This window comes from Pomacea canaliculata, linkage group LG5 (genome assembly GCF_003073045.1).
Source record: "Pomacea canaliculata isolate SZHN2017 linkage group LG5, ASM307304v1, whole genome shotgun sequence".
Taxonomy (NCBI): Eukaryota; Metazoa; Mollusca; class Gastropoda; order Architaenioglossa; family Ampullariidae; genus Pomacea; species Pomacea canaliculata.
The window spans coordinates 27144737-27156992 of NC_037594.1; the positions used below are offsets into that span (position 1 = coordinate 27144737).

The window sequence follows — 12256 nt, forward strand, 5'->3', positions numbered from 1 at the left end:
TAATATTATTATTATTATTATTATTATTATTATTATTATTATTATTATTATTAATTATGACGTTTCTGTGAAACCTGAACTCGCAATCTTTGGTGGGGTGGTCTAGCTGTTTCAGATATAAAGTATCGTTCCACCCTGATTTAGCATCACACAAACGGTCAACGAAGATTAGCATTTTGCATTTCACAATGTCAGGACTGTCCTTACTGCTGAAACTCGCTGTGACAGCTCGACATCAAAACTTTCTAGGGTCATTTGTAAAATTGTTTTAGAAAAAGGAATCTGAAATCGACCCTGAGGATAGAGGATCTAAGTGCTATGTAATGGAAAATGGCGCAGATATGGAGGTAGAAATAAAATGGTCCAGTAATGAAGACAAGTGGTTCAGGACACGGCACATGGCGTGGCAGATGCACAGATCAATAACAGACACAGAACGTGAGGCAGATAAACGGGGAAGAATAAAAGTAACGAAGAACAGTCACCCTCTGGCCAGTTGGGTAAAGGAACATCACTAAATTTATAATGCTGCTTCAAGTTTTGCCATTACCCTTTTAAAAGGACATTTGTCTAAGAACGCTGAAGATTTTTTTTTTCTCTTTCTTTCTGTCTCAATCTTCACACACACACACACCTCTCCTCTCTGCCAGCTGCCTTATCAGCTCTCTTGTAGTTGCTTTACCACAGGCCTGGCAGCCTGGACCGTCTGAAGCTGAAGACTACTCACTCCCCGTGTATCAGCAAGCTGTCATACATTATCACCACCAGACGCCCGAGCGGAGGTGGCACCACCATCGAGCGCTGAGAACACAACATGCTTCGTTGAGTGGCTTCTGGACCCGGCTGAGCTCGAACTAATTGGTGCGTGTTCGTGTCCAGAAGAAGACTCACAATTAATAATTATGATGTTTATTGCAGCAAAACACGCGCGGTGCTTCGTGCACTGCTAATAAAAACGAGGGCTCTGTCTGCGGGAGAGATTTATGATGCGAATATTCTGTCACTCTCAACAAGAAATTCACTATCAGCAGCGGTATATATTCTACACTTTATCATTTTTATCTAACGGGTGGGGTATCTCCCACCAGCCACATAAATCGAGTTTACGCTTATTAAATATTATTCTCTCTTTTTCTTTCGTTCGCTCTCTTTACACCCTTTCCTTAACTAAGTCCTACTATGAGTGCCTGGTTCTTTAGTTGCTTTAAACCTTTTCAAACACCATCTGCTTTGTTCGGCTTTGTGAAGACCTCTTGTCGGCCTTGTTAAATTAACTTGAGTGAAATTTTCACATATTTAAATGCAACAACTTGTGATTTTTATTAGCTTTTGCATAAGCAGACAAGTAACATTGTATTGAACATTTATCTCAAACTATGTTTGTAAAACCGATCGTCCATTGTAAATGCTGAAAGTATTGGAACACATTACTGACTTTAGGGCGTCTGTTTGCTCTTCACAGCACAGAAGCTTTATGACAGTAAACAAAGGATTATATCTGTTTTTAATGTGTGGGAAGATTCCCTGCACAGTTATATGTCTCTTTAAATCAAGACCTGAATATCAAAAAACCTGAAACATTGTTTCCTAAAATAACTCATGTTATTCCATTGTTGCATGTAAGTAAAAAAAAATTTCAACATAAAATTTCCCATCTTGTCTTCTTTTCTCAGTCTTTCACCACCAACATCCTCCCACGTGCATACTGAGACAAAGAAAGGTTGAAATGTTGTTTACCTTGTTTGAAGATCTGTAGTTGGAGGGCAAATGGTTCCAAACTATGATATTCTGTCCTGTCTTGGTAGTTTGCCCTTATGGACTTCCGGTCTTCTGGTGTCTGTCCTTGCACCTAAAGACATGAACATAATTTATTAATCTTTTATAATTATTGAAACAGTGAAAGGTCTTTAAAAAATAGATTATGTATGTGGTAGTCCGCCTATTTTAATTTGTAAAATATTCACCTTTATCTTTTATCGTGATGGTTTTGTACGCAATGGATTCTAAGTTGTTTGTGCAAAGATTCGTGGTGTTATGCTGAGCCAGGAGGTCTCGACCAACTTGGTAAGAAATGCACATTTAACACAGTTTTAAGAAAAGTCGCATACAGGATGAAAATAAATTTATAAAAAAATGAACAAAAATTAAGCGCAATCTCCATTTCATTCATTATTTTAGCAAGGACATAACACACTAAAAACACCGATGCCAATATTTTAAGGCTAGAGGGCTTTAAAATTTGATTTCAATGCCCTGGTTCTACTCCAATCCTGTTTGGATTTATGACTTGTGTGAGTTATTAGGATCTGTGGTATTTCAAAACTGTAAACAAATATTTGTTTGCAGCGTGTCCCTCACACTGTCCCCCTCCCCTAGTAACAATTAGCGGCTCATATGATGAGTTGTATTGCTGGAGTGTGACTAGATACACACCATGTCTGAGCAAGGTGCAAGAGGGTAGATAGTGGGACCTTGTAAGAAAATAAATTTCTTCATATGTTTCGCTGCTTGCTCCTGTGTCAGCAGACTCGTTTCAGAACGCTCCTCGCTGTCTATTCTCGATCCGGTCAAAGGTCAACTTAAGGCAAGACAGATCATTAAAGGCTGCACAGGGTAAAACGATCGCACGACTAAAATACGCATTAGTTCTCTTGAAATTTTGTGAAATTTATACACAGATAGGAATAGGCTGATTGCATTTTGCATTAAATTTAATGTTCATCCCGTTTTGTGTTCATATTCTGTCTAAAGTTCTAAGTGTTTCAGCTAAAGGATGCCAGGAAAATTTGGTACCTTCCTACTTGCAGGTTCCTTTGGCAGCCCTGCTAAAGGGATCGAAGAAGTTTTACGAGCAGCGATCGCCTCACTAAAACCTTCCAGTGAATCAAATGTGATGGAGTTTAGCATCTTTCCTCTTTCAGCTTTATACCACTCAATGACTCCGGCCAACCTGCAGAGGTCAATTTTAACGCCAACAAGCTTTTCCAGACGAAGTAGAAGCAGTCGTAGGTGTCCCTCCCCAACCCGCCAGCCACACTCACTACTCTCGACGACCTCAGGCCTCTTCCTGCCCCTCCCCTCACCTCACCCACCCAGTCCTCCCCCGACCCTGTCTGCCTGGATGGGAGATAAAGACATCATGACAAGCTCGGTCCTTTTCGACCCAGGACGATGTTCGCGAGAGAAATGCACGCGCCTGGCATTTGCCTGATTGGCCAAGACCTTCACTTGTACAGACTCCTCCCAGCACTACCTTCACGCCAAACCGACTTTCCCCTTTGATGTCTGGCTGTCTTTTATTGACCTTGATTAGTCCCCACTGGGGTGAGTATGAGTCTTTTAAAATCGCACCCTCCTCAAGCTGTCCGGGTGTTGATGTTTCCCTCTCTCATTCACTCTCCTAACAAGTTTAGAAATGTTTTTTGTTGGGACTGGTACACGTTTCAAAAATACTTCCCAATGTGACTCATATAATAATTCTAAAATCTGCATGCAGGAGGGAATTATATGTGGACAGTATAGTCAAGATTTATTTTAGAGAAGGCCCATGTTCGGTTTACAATTGATGTTTCAGAAATTAATTGCCAGAGGAACCGTTTTGCTCAGCATGATGTAGTCCACCATTGTCCATTTAGGGCAGATAATTTAGACGTGCATTATTTTTGAGCCCCTTTATGTTGACATAAGAGATAAATAGGAGAAAGAAGTCGATGGTTATCAACATGACATGAAAAACTGTTCTGCAGTACAAATAAAAAGCAAATTGCGCAATTTGGTCTTTTATGTTCATGATTCTGAAAAAAGGAGATGGCAATAACTGGCTTGTGTGCTTTGCAAACCTTTGGCCACAGAGTGTTCAGTAGTGTTTGGTTGTCTGTATGTCAGTGTGTGTTTGTTCTACTTATTACTGTATTGCATATCCTGGTACAGATGTGTTGTATTTTAACTTTCATGTGTCCTGCTGTACACATGTATAGAAGTTATTTGAATGGATTATTATTTACAAAGTAACTTCAGATACGGTTCATGTACACTGAATTCAATCGATGGCAGCATTGTGTTCATCTGGTGTGTATGTTCATGTATGTTGATTTTTTTCTTCAGCTAATCTCACAATTTATAAGAAGCAATGGTAAGAAATTCTGCTTCTACAGCTACAAAAGCAAGCCATCTGTCACGGTCCACACTTTGTCCAACCCTTTGTCATGTCACGGGCTGCCCTGGTTTTTAGACCTACTGTTTTCATCGTGATACCCCACAGCGCCATCTACAGGAAATTGCCTATTTCTTGATAATATTCTTTGTCAACCCTGCAACCACCTCCAGCAGTAATGACGTTTTCGGAAGCAGTCAAAGCGGAAAAAATGGAATCTCTAGAGCTCCTACTCCCTCGGCCTGTCACTTCACAGCGCGTGCCAGAGAAAATGTCATTTCTTAATAATGATATTGCGTGTTACACTCTAATATATAATAACATTAATACTCCTTCTAGAACTCCGTCTTCAGATTGTGCTTATTTCCCAGATCATTTTATTCCTGAAATACTCGACTTTCTGCTTTGTTTTTGGCTTGAAACTACACTAATAGCAAGAACGTGTGGGCAAGATCCTCTCTGGACCATTATCTTATCAGGGTGTTATTGTAACTAAAACCTCATAGAAACAAAAATTACAACCTGTTCATAAACCGATTTTCTTTTAATGTCCAGATGAAGACATATATGGGCTTCACCTTTGTTCTCGGGGTAAACAGGATGTGGGATTTGTTTCTCGACATATCCCTTTTCTGCAGAAGTTCCTAACGGCTTATTATATGTTCACAGGATAAAAAAAGAAAATTAACTCAATAGAACTTTTTTTAAAACGTCTACATAAACAGAAAAACAATTTAAAATAGTTTACTAGAAATTTTTGTCTGAACGAGGAAAACAATTACCACACTAGTGAAGTACACAGACAGGGTATTGTCTGCTTTGATTCATAAAACACTTTAATTACTTATATATATATAGATAGGAACGAGACTAGAGCACAGTGTGCAGTTACCTTTTGCCCTTTTCTTCACAACATCGTAAATAGTAGGTCTACAAAGTAATTATTTTCTCACAAAAAGAATTCTTTGTGGCATAAACATATAGCCTCTAATGGAAGATTTTTATTGCCATCGTCGTGTCGCTCATTTATCTTTCTTTTTCCTCCCTTTGTCTTCTCACTCCACCATCGACATCGCTTCTTGTTTTATTTGCCTCCGATTTCAGGCTTGTTTGTATGTTGTCCACATAAACTTGCCTGATGTGCGTTTGTTAAATAAAAATACTACATCTGCACATGCTTTATACTGTGCATAATAAAGACATATAACATTAATCAAAATGTGTGATCTGATACTGTATTTCTTATCATCACATCTACCTACTACATTTTAAAGAATGGGAGGAGGAGGATAATGTTTCAGAGGGTATAATAGAGAGTGAAATTTCATATTTGAGCGGAAACTAGAAATCTACTTTCAGTACAGTAAATGCAATACAAATACAAATGTAAACATTGTCAATATGTAAAGTGAGTGAGTGGACTTCAGTCCCATGCTGCGATCAGTTTACTCAGAGGTCAGCGTGTACCGTGGAGGTATTGAAGAGAGAAAGAGTGAAGTAGCTGTTTACTCATTGCAGGTTGATGGTGATCAATCAGACCGCAGAAAACAATTTCAAACATTTCTAAGAAATGTAGGATTCTAAGAATCGTAAGCTATGTTAAAACACAAAATAGAGCCACCATAACTGTTCAATAACTCGAAGTCCACACACTCGTTGTCTATGCTTTTTCACTAGAATTCCCTCTCTCTTTCTCTGTTTTACAATGAGTTTGTTATTTGCTTCAACAAATGAACTTTTTTTTAAAGACTTTGGCTTTGTATCTTATTCATTCTTTTTAATTTAGAAAGTCGACAGTCGAAGATAAATCTCAGCAATTGTTTTTGAAGGCATTTTTGCAGTTCTAGCCTTCATATCTATGTATTTTTAATGTAAGACAGTATTATCATTGTCGTTTACTCCCTCTTATAACGGTCAATCGCCCTTGAATGAATAAACAATTAATCAATCTCTCTCTCTGTTTCTTCCGATGTATTCTCTCCTACCACTACGTGATGTGTCTGTAGTTTTCTGTCATTCTGTAAGACATTGAAGACTTCTATCATTGTTCCCTGAATCTTCTGAACATTATTTTTCTTTAGATCGCCTCCGATAACTCCACATCCTCCCAAGCGACAACCTGCTGCCTGTGATTAAACTCACAGCCTTGCGATGAATTCCACATAAAGCATCTCTCGCTGACTAATCAACAAGTCATCAGTCTAGAACGGAAAGGTCATAGCGAAATTCAAATAAGGTCCTCGTTGGCCATCGAGCCGTTTGCCCGAAAAGGTCATGTAATAGCGTTGATTCAGTATTAAACTTTCATCTCTAGCAAAATGCTTCCGTTCCAGAGCGAGGCTGCGGTCTGGAAGCGAGAGCAGCTGGTGCCTGCTGATGTCAATAATTATGATCGAAGCTTCCTTGCAGCAAGATTTTGCCAGCATCACCTCAGCGCACGAGGGAATCTGTGATGCAAATCTTGGGCTAATGAGAAGCGGCCTAACAGCGCATCATCACATTCTCGTGTGGCGGGCGGAAGGTCCGAGGCGCCAGGAGCAGGACGAGAGGCAGGACAGAAGGGTATCAGTGGTCCAGGATCCATTTGTCGTGATTGCTGCTCCATGTCACGTGAGCCATTGGTCATCCACGTCATGATTATCACTGTCTGAGGTCATGGTCGCCATATCACGTGGTCACAAATCACGTCTTGAGGTGTGCCTGGCGTCAGGAGCTTTGTCTCAGATCACGTGTTTCCCGTCACGTGACGACTGATGCTTTGGTTGTTGTGAGTGTTTCCCGTGTTTGCGGTGTTCGGGCGACGTACACATGGAGGCAGAGAGCGAGACATTGTAATATAAGTGATAACCATCCTCAAGTTTATACCAATGGCTCGTGATTGTCAGTCTGAGACTTGATTACAACGAAGCAGGGAAAGCACTCGGTCTGAGTAGAGGCCACACTGTTGTTACAACATTAATTTGTGTATTGATGCTTTTTCAACCTTTGAAACAGGAAGTTGCTAAGTGCTGACAAGAAAATAAAAACCAATCTAAGCAACAAATTCATGTACTTATAAGTCTTTTAATGAAGAAGATTCTGAATAGTTAATTATATATTTTAAAAGTCATTAATGAATATATTTAAAGGTTTTATTGTTATAAATGTTTCCTGTTAACAGAGGCAGTTTTCTGTATTGTCCCCAGACTGTTGTCTTTTTAATGAACTTTTCTTTATAGCCAATGAGATGATTGAATTATTGCAACGGATTTCAATAATCTAATACATAATCCAATATCCTACATCCCCGCTCCTCTCTTGCCCCCTCCTCCCTCTGTCTCTTCAGTATCAAAAATCAAACTCGTTCTCATGATGTCACCACTTCCCTCCATTCGACTTTGACAGTCGGTAAGGAATAACTACACACATATCAGTATACCTCCAATAAAATTTTGACCGAACCAGTGTTTATGTACAGCTACACATTTGACAGTCAGACTTGATACAACTCCTTCAGCAATTATCCTTATAAAATGAAAGCCTTGAGCAGTTGGTCTTTAAAATGGACTCCTTACTAAAAAGAGAACTTCCGAGCCGCCGATATACACATGCTTCAGTGTCCTGTAAAGATGCTATCAGCCGCTGGTGGTCGATACCCAGGAAGCCCCCGCAGCATAAGAACTGTCCTCTATTCTGAGACTGATGACTTCAGCTTCAAGAGGCGATGTCACTAGAGGAATCGCTTCTCTGCTGACATCATCATCGATCCGGCCATTTTGCCGGAAGTGGGATGTGTTTGCGACTAGACACAGAGCAGTGCTCACTTCAGGAGGAATTACGCCAGGGTTAACGCAGACGTAAACACGGTGTCCTCCGAGTTTGGGCAACCAGGAGAGGGAGGGGACAAGAGGTCTGGTTGGGACTGTGGTTTGGTGATTGTGGAGGTTGACTGACTTAGGGTGTCTGGTAGGGTAGTGACTCATTCGTGACCACTGCAGTGGGTGAACCTGTGTGTTTGTGTGTGACACCTGCAGGCCGACATACTCTGGTTTTCTTTGCCCTTCATTTTCCCACCTCTAGGTGGAAGCACGTTCCCGCCATCCAGCCAGCCATCCAGCCAAACAGCATCCTACATGTTGATGCCCACCGTTCTCTAACCCGACAACCTCTGATCTTATGACAAACTCTTTATCTTTTATCAGTCCCACATTATCAACAGGTTCTGTGACCAGCACTGGTCATCAGAAAAATCTCCAACAACCATGGACATGAATCACACATGTACTTTTCCAATGTTTTTTCTTGGTATACCCTTGCCATGATTTCTTGTCCCGAAAGGTCACTTCGTTCGTTGTTTACTCGAGTTAACCTTTAAACCGTTGGACACGATAACATCTATTCGAAATTGTTTTGTTGTTCTTGTTCCAGCTCCTCAACTCTTCCTTTCTTAGTCTTCACTATCAGTCATCGACTTTTTCTTCTATAGAGCCGTTACGATTTATTTTGTGGGCATGTGCTGGTTTTTTTTTTTTTTTTGTTATTTCCAAAATCTCCACCCGCCACACATACCTCGTGGTAACAGGCCATGAAACACGTCTTCGACAATTTTATTCCGCAGTACTGCGCACCGTATGGAAATTGAAAGGGTGTGAGTAATGTAACATGTAACAGATTGATTGCTTGATACTCATAATTATGCCTTGATATCCCTTGGGGTGAATTATTTGGCTGCTGGCAGCCCCATCAGGCAACAGATCAGTTCTGATATACGCTTTTCGCTTCTCTGGCTATAGCTTTTTTGCGTTTGTATTTGGTTTGCTTTGTTTCTTCTTTAATTCGCTCCTAAACCATTTTTATCTCTGTTGCATCTTGTTCCGTCAATTCGGGGAAAATCGTTTTCCAGCAATATCTCAGCTTATGAAATGCCACTATGACTGCGCAAAGAACAAATAAAAATAACAGGAAGCTGTCAACACCTATCATTTCACGAAAACATATCATTACAGGCACATCACTTCTGCTTAGTCCTCTTGTCTGCAAACTAAAGGATGGTTTCTTCATTGTTTTCCTTCTTTCATTGTGCTTTCGCTTTTGAAGTCATCAACACGTGTTCTGCTCATGCCTGGTCACGTGTCTTTTCACGTCTTGAGATCACGTGTCCTTTTGCTGGAGATGCTTCTTACCTGCCAGACATTGTAAGGCACTCTGTCTGAACTGTTTCTATGTAACTTGAACTCTTGTTTCTTAGCTGCTCCTGTCACCATGGTTCGGGGCCAAAGGTCATGTTGACCAGGAGGTTATCGGAGAAATCAGTGTTTGTCCTTTATTATCTTTGGCGACTCGTGGTTACGCATGTTGGTGTTAGGGATGTATCATCCAGCTTGGACTTCATTGTCTTGCAATGGACTGAATGTTTCATCGAGGTTTGAGATCCCAATGGCACAAAATCTGTGTCTGCAACTGCATCTTGAAGAAAGGAAAATATAGGCATTCGGCACGCCAATGATATCAAAGTTTGTTTTATGCCTTGTGAGGCCATCTGGTTTCTTTCTGTTAACTCCAGCAGACGACAATACACCAGCTTTTTCTTCATTACAGTTTGCAAAATGGCCTTCTCTCTCTCACACCCACACACATACACGCACGCACAAGCACCGGTATAATCAAATATGGCTGCTAAATCACGCGTGTATTTTTAAGACAAGACCAGCAGAATTTTGCCTTAAAGGGGAGATCAGTGGATCTGATTATAAAACAAAAGAGTGCTAAGTGGGGCGTCCAAGAAGCCAGACAGGAAAGCAGTACCTAGTGATTTCCCCTCGGACAGTGACGTCTCCCCCAACTTGTATCAGTTGTTTAAAGGTTAGAGGAGAACTGTTCAATACCGTGGCGGCCCTAGGGAGAAGTGAACTATGAGCAGTTCACTGTGTGTAGAGAGACCCAGTCGCAGCTCTTTCTTTCTTCAGGTCAATCCCGTTTCCCCCTGACAAATCAGACATCTTGGGGTTACATGGGTAAACAAAATATTCCGGTAGCAGGGCTGGACTAGCTTCCCACTGATGACCCACAATTCGAGAGCTTTAATCGCCAGGCTAAGGTACTTTACAAAATAATTTTGCAACGAGATTTTTAAGCAGTTATTTTCCAATTTGTATTTTTTTTCGAGTAATTTTTCTCCATTTTACGTGGGGGATTTTCGAGCAGTTATTTTATACTTCCTGTGATTGAACAGAATCACATAAAATCAGCAAGAAACTAAATATGGAATGCTGACCTTTACTCTTTCCCTCTTTCTCTATCCCCCTCCCTCCTGTACTCTAAGCCAATTACGGACGACGCCATGTTCATCCTCTCCCAGAGAAAATGTTTGTTTTGGATACACGATGACACATATGGAGCTATCAGCTTGCAGGGAAACTGTGCTTAATTAATTACAAGAGGTTTGCTGATCAATGAAAGCAACCGGATACTCTTCAGTGCAGACAGAATGTTTTCGAGGTGTTGACACATCAGATGAGAGCTGTGTGGCAATAATTGTTTTTGATCGGAATCTTCCCTTCGGTACAGACAGACTAGAGCATGTTTTTTTTTATAATAACATAAATAATGTCGGTGGTCCATGTTCTGAAGGCTCCACGATTAGGTTGAAATCCCCAGGAATGACCTGGATGATGATAATTTTTAAAAATGAGTCTTGCAATTAAAGATTTTAACTCTATAGTGCGAACCGAGCTATCCGGTTCCTCTTGATTAATTAATTATATATATATATCAGTTTTCAAGACAAATTTTCTTTACTTTCGAGAACAAAATTTCAGATTTTTCGATTCTGTCGTCGAAAAGAACTCTGAAGCAAAAACCAGGATTGATATTTGCTGATGAAAAGTTTTTGAAAAGTTCTTTCTCCATAGCAATGGCTATTTTGGTGATGGTGTTGTCGACACCATTTATTTAGAAAGAAGGCACAAACATGGGTGGGCTGAGGATGCTGAAGGAGAGACAGAGATAGGAGAGATATAGATGCTCTAAAGAGTCATTTCCTTGCAAACCTTGCAAACCAGGAATGTGGATGATGCCAATGCTACAGAATCGACAAGAAACATCAGAAACTTCCTATCCTGCTGACACAGAATGTCCTGAAATTATTAATTTTTTTAACAACCACATACAAACGATCAATGCAAGGGAGATAAGTAAAGACCGATGAAATCATCCAGAGGCTTGAAAATTTCCAGTCCCTCGATACTTGAAATATTGACTGGCGGATCGATTCTCTGAACAGGAAAATTTCAAAGATTCAAAGAAATGTCCATACGAGCCCAATATCAGAAAGGCAGATGTTACTAACGCCACCAGCTAAATTCCTGGCGTCTGAACTGTTGTGTGTGATGACAGCCGGGTAATCAAAACAGCAACCACCCTATCTTACACAAAACAAATTTGAGATTACTTGAGGGCCTTAGCTAACCTGCTGTGGTTGTAAAATTTCTGACCTGCAGCTTTTAAAAAGTAAGTTAATTACTGCGCTGTCAAAATATCTTCTCCTTGAAGTGTGGTTTCTAAATTCTTAGAATGAGATCATTTCTTTAAATAAAACCATATTCTGCCGTTTAAAATCACATGATTTCAAGATGCTTTCTTTCTTTTCCTCTCTCTCTCTCTTGCCATGATATTACAATAGTTACTCGCTCGGCCTGTAACATTAGTTCCCCTCTCTCTCTGGCGATTAGTTGGCTTAAATGTTAATTAGTTGTCCCAACACAGAGAGGATCAGGTTCCTGATTTCTGATCCATATCACGCACCATGTTTTTCACTTGATAACAACCACGGTGGCTGTGTTGTGATGAAGACTTAAAAGCTGGACACGCCCTTCGTCTGTGTTTGTGTATTGGACACATAGGTACTAACATTGGACATTTGTAATGATTTATCTATGAACCTTTGACCTAAGAGTTCACATTGTCGTCAAGATGTCAGCCACCCGAAACGGAACACAAACAGGAGACTGCTGCCGAGAAAACTACTGAAGCAAGACAGCAGAGGCAAAAACTTGCTTTTTGTTACATCTTCGTTCTTGTTGTGAAGGTTTGCAGGTGATGCTAATACGAGCGGGTTACAAAAAT

The 12256-nt window shown here is 40.4% G+C and overlaps 1 protein-coding gene across 1 annotated transcript in view; it reads right to left on the bottom strand.

The window, feature by feature from the left end:
* Positions 1-12256, bottom strand: part of LOC112564325 (prolactin-releasing peptide receptor-like) — a 117944-nt gene that overhangs the window by 55111 nt on the left and 50577 nt on the right. Inside the window, exon 3 of the mRNA XM_025239050.1 lies at positions 1738-1849. The gene's annotated coding sequence lies outside the window, so the exon portion shown is untranslated. The remainder of the gene's footprint in view (positions 1-1737; positions 1850-12256) is intronic.